The sequence below is a fragment of the Carlito syrichta genome, unplaced genomic scaffold (genome assembly GCF_000164805.1).
Source record: "Carlito syrichta isolate Samal-C Ts95f unplaced genomic scaffold, Tarsius_syrichta-2.0.1 Scaffold304726, whole genome shotgun sequence".
Lineage (NCBI taxonomy): Eukaryota > Metazoa > Chordata > Mammalia > Primates > Tarsiidae > Carlito > Carlito syrichta.
The window spans coordinates 109,661-118,205 of NW_007248822.1; positions in this window are offsets into that span (position 1 = coordinate 109,661).

The window sequence follows — 8,545 nt, forward strand, 5'->3', positions numbered from 1 at the left end:
AAAAAAAAAAAAAAAAAAAAAGATCTGCTGGGATGTTATGGACTGAATCCTGTCCCCCTAAAATTCAAAGGTTAGGGTTCTCACCCCCAGTACTTCAAGCTGTGTCTGTATTTGGAGATAGAGCCTTTAAAGTGCTAATTAATGGTTGAGAGTGGTGGCCCACACCTATAATCTCAGCACTTTGGGAGGCCGGAGGCAGAAGGACTGCTTGAGTCCAGAAGTTCAAGAAGAGCCTAAGCAAATAGTGAGACCTCCTCTCTATAAAATAGCCAAAAAAAATTCGCCTGGCTGGTAGTGCATGCCTGTAGTCCCAGCTACCCATGAGGCTAAAGTGGAAGGATCACCTGAGCTCAGCAAGTGGAGGCTGCGGTGAGCTTTGATGGTGCCACTGCACTCCAGCCTGGGCGACAGAGTGAGACTCTGACTCAAAAAACAAAACAAAATGAAATGAAATAAAATAGGTAATTAATGTAAAATGAGAACACATGGGTGGGCCCTAATCCAATATGACCGGTGTCTTTAAAACAGCGATTAGGATGCATAGACTGAGGGGCGACTCACGTGAAGACACGGCAAGAGGGCGCCATCTACAGGCCTGGAACAGAAGGCTCAGAAGAAACCAACTGCCTCGCCTGGACCTAGGACTTCCAGGGTCCAATGCGGTAAGAAAGTCATCCAGCCTGTGGTTTATGTTGCTGTGACAGCCTAAGTAGATGAATACATCAGCCGTGGGCAAGAGACCCTGGCTACAGTGACCTTGATGGTATCTGTGAGCCCGGGAGAGGCTGAAACACCTTGAAGCCACTGCAGACCCCGCAGAATTTAGGAATCCAGAACAAAGTCTTTGCTCCTGCACGAGCTGTCTCTTTCTGTTGTAAATGGTTTTTTTCTGCATTAAAGACAGTTCAATTATTTGCCTGATGCCCATAGAGATTCCCTGTTCTTCCAAAATTTAAAAAATGACTTTTTCACTGATAAACAGCAAAATTCTGAAAATGCCCCTTGAAAATGGACCTGTAGTCATTCAAGAACTCTTAATGTTCTTTTTTTTTTTTTTTTTTTTCTGAGTTGGAGTCTCACTCTGTCGCCCACTCTGTCGTCAACCTGCTTGGCTTAGGCAATTCTTCCACCTCAGCCTTCCACGTAGCTGGAACCATAGGTATGCACCACCATGCCCAGCTAATTTATTGTTGCTGTTGTTGTTGTTTTGTTTTGAGTTGGAGTCTGACTCAGTTGCCCAGACTGGAGTGCAGTGGCCGCTCCCGGCCACTGCAGCCTCGACCTGCTGGGCTCCGGTGATCCTAACGCCTCAGCTAATTTTTTTGATTTATTATAGAGGTGAGATCTCACCAAGTTGCCCAGGTGGGTCTCGAACCCACAGGCTCAGGCAATCTACTCACCTCAGCCTCCCAAGACACGGGATTACAGGCTGAGCCACTGAGCCCAGTTCACCCTGCCTCTTAATGTTCTTTTCTTTCTTTTTTTTTTTTTTGGAGTCTCTTGTCGCCCAGGCTGGAGTGCAGTGGCATGCTCACAGCCACCACAGCCTCCACCTGCTGGGCTTAGGCGATCCTTGCGCCACAACCTTCCAAGTACCTGGAACCACAGGCCACCACACCCGGCTAGTTTTTTTGATTTACTGTAGAGACGAGGTCTTGCTAAATTGCCCAGGCTGGTCTCGAATGCTTGGGCTCAGGCAATCCTCTTGCCTCGGCCTCCCAAAGTGCTGGGACTGCAGGCTGAGCCACTGCACCTGGCCTTAATGTTCTTGATTGAGTCCAAATGTTGCCACAACTCACCTTTTCAGGTGCCTAACCTCAGTGTGGGCGTTACCATGAATGACAGGCCAGAATTTGAATTAGATGAGCATTTTCTTTGTATCGTGTCCCCACCTGGCCTCATAAATGTTTCTGATCTCAGAAAGTTCTTTCTGTGGATTTCCTTTGCAGATAGTTTCTTCCTCATTTCTGTTATTTCTGTAACAGATCATGCTCCAGCTGCTTCTTTAAACATTAAATTGAAGGAAGGAGGCAAAGCTTTACCTCTGTCTTGGTTTCTTTACATAGCTGGCATGCTTTTCTCTGCTCTTGATTGGTTTTCAGAGAAAAATAAAATTCAAAATACAAATCAGAATAATCCAAATGCTTAACATTTAAAATTCACTTTTAATAGAAATTAAAAGTTGCATTTTTGAAGTGATTTATTAAGCAATCTCAAATCATTGTTCTTTTAATGGTATGCAGTCGTTTTGGAAGACCATTTAAGCCAACATTTTCTAAACATCTTTTTTTACCATGAAATTCACTGAAGACCAGTAGGCATCTTACCCCTGTCCATGACTCTACTGCAGAAGAAGCTTACAGGAAATGACATTTCCAGAGACTGTCTAGCGCAGTGGCTGTCCAAGCCAGCTAGTTGTTAGAATTCAAAGAGTTAAAAATAAAATCATGCTGTACTGTAATTATAAAAGAACTGCATGTGTGTGGGTTAAAACAATTCCAGTAATACAGAAAGATATCAAGTGAAAAATAATCTCTCCTCTCCCTCCTCCACAATCAAGTCTCAGTGCCACAACTCACAAGAAACCACTGTTACCAATTTCTATTTCTAGCACTGATGGTCACAGTATACCTCTCATATACTTATCTTGTTTTATCAGCTTCGGGTAGTATTTATCGTTCCCTGATGTGAAAAATAAGAGGAAGAGTTGAGCACCTCGACCCGCCTCTCACCTCCTCTCCCCTTCTGTCGCATCTCTCAATTTTCATCATAGTTTTCATTCTAGTGTTTGCTCACATAACTTTATGTATGTTGACCTCTGTTTTGTATCCATCAGTGGGAGGATGTTTCTGGTGACTTTCTATTACATAAAATGGGGAGATGAGGGGACTGACACTGTCTGCCCTCCTCCCTTTCCTCCTGGACTCCCAACTTACCTTTACATTGTATGATGGTTACTTTTATGTGTCAGCTTGACTAGGGCACAAAGTGTCCAAATAGCTGGTCAGACACTAGTCTAGATTTTTCTGCCAGGGTGCTTTTGGATGAGATTAACATTTAAATCAATGAACTGGGTAGAGCCGATTGTCCTCCCTAAAGTGGGTGGGCCTCATCCAGCCAGTTGAAGGCTTGACTAGAAAACAAAAGACTGACCCTCCCCCAAGGACTAGAGAATTCTTCCTTCTTGACAACCTTTGAACCCAGACACGGGTTTTTTCCCTGCCTTTAGAGTCAAACTGAAATGTTCCTGGGCCTTTGCATGCTGGCCTTTGAATTGGAATACACCATTGGCTCTCCTGGGTCTCAGGCCTTTGGAATTGGACTAAAACTGACCTTACTGAGTCTCCAGCTTACCAACTCACTGAAGATCTTAGAATTTGCCAGCCTCCATAATCATGTGAGCCAATTCTTTATGATTTATGTGTATGCGTGTGTGTGTGTGTGTGTGTGTGTGTGTGTGTGTGTGTGTGTGTGTTATTTTTTATTTATTTATTTTTTGAGTCAGGGTTTTACTCTGTGGTCCAGGGTAGAGTGCAGTAAGGCACAATCATGGCTCACCAAAGCCTTGATACCCAGGGCTCGGTGATTCTTTTGCCTCAGCCTCCCAAGTAGCTGGGACTATAGGTGTGCACCATCATACCTGGCTAATTGTTTTATTATTTTCTAGAGACAAGGTCTTGCTATGTTACCCAGGCTGGCCTCGAACTCCTGGACTTAACAACTCTCCCACCTTAGCTTTTCAAAATGTTGGAATTACAGGAGTGAGCCACCACACCTGGCCTATGAAATATATATTGTGGATCATTACATTTTACATATATATACACAAATGCGTGTGTGTGTGTGTGTATGTGTGTATGTATTCTTTTTAGAGAACTCTGACTAAAACACATTGTTAAGGTTTAGGGGATTTATATTATATAAGTATATATAATATACTTATATTATATAAGTATAAATTCAATAACTTGTCAACAATAAACTCTAAAATTTGAAAAATTAAAGCTAGATGCAGTTGTGCACCTGTCATCCCAGGTATTCAGGAGGCTGAGGCAGGAGAATTGCTGGAGCCCAGGAGTTGGAGACCAGCCTGGACAACATAGCAAAACTCCATCTCCCTCTGCCCCTTTTTATTTTTTTTTTGAGTTGGAGTCTCACTCTGTTGCCCAGACTGGAGTGCAGTGGCCGCTCCTGGCCACCGCAGCCTCGACCTGCTGGGCTCTGGCGATCCTTCTGCCTCAGCCTTCCAAGTAGCTGGAACTACAGGCGCAGGCTACCACACCCGGCTAATTTTTTAATTTATTGTAGAGATGAGGTCTCACCAAGTTGCCCGGGGAGGTCTCAAACCCGCGGGCTCAGGCAATCCACTCTCCTCAGCCTCCCAAAAGTGCGGGATTACAGGCTGAGCCACCAAGCCTGCCTTCCCATCTCTTTTTTAAAAACGTATTAAATATTGAATTTTTTATTTTTATTTTGCTGGTCCTTGGAAATAGTGTTTAAAACACTACTATTTTACTGTATTTGTTTATTTATTTTTGAGTTGAAGTCTCACTCTGTTGCCCAGGCTGGAGTGCAGTGGCACTCTCCCAGCCACCACAGCCTTGACCTGCTGGGCTCTGGTGATCCTCCCGCCTCAGCCTTCCAAGTAGCCAGAACTACAGGTGCGCGCTACCGCACCTGGCTAATTTTTTATTTATTATAGAGACAAGGTCTCGCCAAGTTGCCTGGGTGGGTCTCAAACTTGTGGGCTCAGGCAATCCACTCTCCTCGGCCTCCCAAAGTACTGGGATTACAGGCTGAGCCACCATAGGTGGTTATGACACCACCTAAAAAACACTATTATTTTAAACAGTATTATGAATATTCACTATAGAATCGTGTTAGAATGAGCTTTTAGAAAGATAAATGTAACCTTTGGTCACTAAACTTGGCCATTTGAAAGAGAATATCCCAAGTGTCAAGGTCAAAATTTTCCACCATTTGCTCAAATATCATGCTGTATTTTGGTTTGCTTCTACTAAAAGCTGACTGTGTAATACAGCCTTCTTATGGCTTGACCATTTCCCCAAATTTTGTATATTAGATACTTAATCCCCAAATTTATATGTTGGTATTTGGAGGTGGAGCCTTTGGAAGGAATTAAGATTAGATGAGACCATCCAGGTAGGGTTCCCATGCTGGGACTGGTGGCCTTATAAAGGGATGAAAGACCTGAGCTGTCATACACTCTTGTCCTCTTACCATGTCATGGCCTTTGCCATGTTATGACACCACAAAAAGGCCCTCACCAGATGCCAGTGTCATGCTGCTGGTCTTTCCAGCCTTTAGAACTCCTTCAGAACTGCAAGAAATATATTTCTTTTCTTTTTTTTTCTTTTTTTTGCCTGGGCCGTGGCTGTCACAACCTCTGGGCCTAGAGCCTGGGAGGGGGGCGGGCGGAGGTGTGGAACCCGCGTGGACTTGCCTCTCCCTGGCGGGCGCCGGATTCAAAAATCAGGGGGCAGTCCTCATGCCTTCAAGTGGGGGGAAGGTGGGGGAAAGTGGTAGGGCGTGGGAGTGGTGGTGGGGGGCGAGGTGAGAGCTGGGGTTGCCTGTGACTCGCTTGACCCTAGGTGGAAGCGCTTTCCTTTCTGGAGAAAATCCGGGAGGCTGATGTCTGCACTCCAGCACGCGTCTGCCTGGGCTGGGTTGCTTGGTGTAAGTGGAGCAGGTCAGTACATTTCTTTTCTTTAAAAATTACCCAGTATAGCTGGGCTCGGTGGCTCAGCCTGTGATCCTGCACTTTGGGAGGCTGAGGTGAGTGGATTGCCTGAGCCTGTGGGCTCGAGACCCGTCTGGGCAACTTGGCGACACCTCATCTCTACAATAAATCAAAAATTAGCCAGGTGTGGTAGCGTGCACCTGTAGTTCCAGCTAATTGGAAGGCTGAGGCGGAAGGATCACCGGAGCCCAGCAGGTCGAGGCTGCGGTGGCTGGGAGCGGCCACTGTACTCCAGTCTGGGCGACAGAGTGAGACTCCAACTCAAAAAAAAAAAAAAAAATTACCCAGTATATGGTATCCTGATAGCAACAGAAAACAAACTAAGACAAGCCTTTTGTTTGCTTTTCTGCAGTTTGTTATTGCCTTTCATTTTTTAATAGAAGAGATCATGCCTTTATTGTATCTTTAAGCTCTTCCAGGTTTTTGTTAATTGTACAGTTTGTTTGGGACTCACTTGAAATGAAGCTAATATTTATTGCTGATCACTTGTTTATTTAAAAAAGTATATCGTTCATAAAATGTGCTCCACATTGTTTTGCAGACATTCTACAAAGAGTTCTTTCATTTCTTATTCCATGTCTTGATTGTCCAGCTGTTATATCCATTAGAAGTACATTTGGCTGAAAGTTACTGCAAAGGTGCCCAACTGACAGCAACAACCACATAGGACTTTAATTTTCTCAAGGAACAAGAAGTCAGGGTAATCCATGCAAGCCTGGTAATGAGGATCCATGCTGCCTCAGAGACCCATACTCTGTCTTTCTTTCCACTTAGCCATCCATCCTCAGGATGTGATTTCCACCTTCATGCTTGTCACCATGTGGTTGCAAGATGGCTGCGTGCCTCTAATATGGGCCTACAGTCCCCAGACAGGAAGGGGAGTGACAGGGGTGGGGAGAGGGGGGAAGCAAAGGAATTTCCCAGAGACTCTCTGCTTACATCTTATTGGTCAAAATTATGCCTGATAGCCACCCTAGTTTCAAGGAAGTTTGGGAAATGGAGTTTGTAGCTGAGTACAACATGCCCTGTAGAAAATTGGAGTTTTTAACAGGGAAGAAGGTGGAAATAAATATTGGGTTGATACCTAGTAATGGGCTTTTTTTCATTTAATTTCAGGGTTACTCGTGCTTTTCTTTTTTTCCCCCCTTATACTTTAGTATCAGAAGTGCTGTTTCTTAGAATGCAGATTTCTCTCTTTTTCTCCCAATCTTTTTCTCAAAATCTCTGTCTCTTTCTCCAAATCTCTCCCTCGCTCTTTCCAAAAAAAAGAAAGAAAGAAAAAGAGAATGTAGATCCCAGGTCCTATTCCTGACCTCTTGGCTTGGGAATTTGTATTTTTAGTAAACCTCCTCAAGTGATCATTTGCAGCTAGATTGACATCTGTTCACAGACAAACACATGAGCCAGTTGTAAAATTCAAACCAGCAAATTAATTAGGATGTTTGTTTTCATTCACTGTAAAAGCAGTTCTTCTAGAATCAGAGGCCATGGTCCTGGAGAGAAGAAAGCTTGCAGAGTGGGGAGCCTGACATTTGTGGCCACCTTGCTCCACAACGAATTTGCTGCTTTGAAAGTGATAGATGGCCAGGTATGGTTGCTCACACCTGTAATCCCTACATTTTGGGAGGCCAAGGTGGGAGGATCACTTGAACCCAAGAGTTCAAGACCAACCTGGGCAACATAGTGAGACGCCATCTTATAAAAAGAAAATAAATTATAATAAAAAGATTTTTTTTTTTTTTGAGTTGGAGTCTCACTCTGTCGCCCAGACTGGAGTGCAGTGGCCACTCCCAGCCACCGCAGCCTCGACCTGCTGGGCTCCGGCGATCCTTGCGCCTCAGCCTTCCAAGAAGCTGGAACTACAGGCATGCGCTACCACGCCCGGCTAATTTTTTGATTTATTGTAGAGATGAGGTCTCGCCAAGTTGCCCAGGTGGGTCATGAGTCCGCGGGCGCAGGCAATAAAAATATTTTTTTAAAAAAGAAAATGATGGCTGAGATACTGACAAGCCGAGCAGAAAGGGAAAGGTATGAAGCTGAGAAAACTTCTTTAAGATACATTCAATGTTGAGCGGATAACAATTGGGTGCAGAGCCTGCTGAGATGCAGTCCTGGGGTCCTGGAAGAGACTCTTCCCTAGTAGTAGAGAAACTAACATAGGTGGGGAGAAATGGAAGTGCAGCCCCAAGTCAGCCCAGCTCTTGATGGGCCTGGGGTCACCTACCTGCCCTGCCTGCCCCCGAGTCAGGAGTGCATTCACACATTTGTTTCCTTCTTGCTCCTTAGTTGACTGTCTGCCTGTTTGCCGGAGCCACCAAAAGCTCAGTGTAACTCCTGGTGTTGAAATCAGCCACTTGTTTTCCTCTTCCTGTGGAAGCTTAGACGCTGCTTCTGACAGTTTCTAAAACCTAAAAATGACACATCAGCCTTTCTGTTTTTCTGAGTTTTGTTTGTTTTTATTTTTATTTTATAATCTTTTGTCAGACTACACAACAAATGTTAGAAGGCATATGTACCAAAACTTGGCAGCTTTCCAGGTGACTTTTACTTTCTTCTTTGAACTTTCTAAATTTATTTTAGTTTGAAAGTGAGCAGGAATAATTTTTATAAAAGTAGCTAGTTTTGGTTATTTTGTTCTTTGGTTTTTTGTTTGTTTGTTTGTTTTTGAGTTGGAGTCTCACTCTGTTTCCCAGGAGAGAGTGTAGTGGCATGCTCACAGCCACCGCAGCCTCAACCTGCTGGGCTCAGGCAATCCTTCTGCCTCAGCCTTCCAAGTAGCTGGAA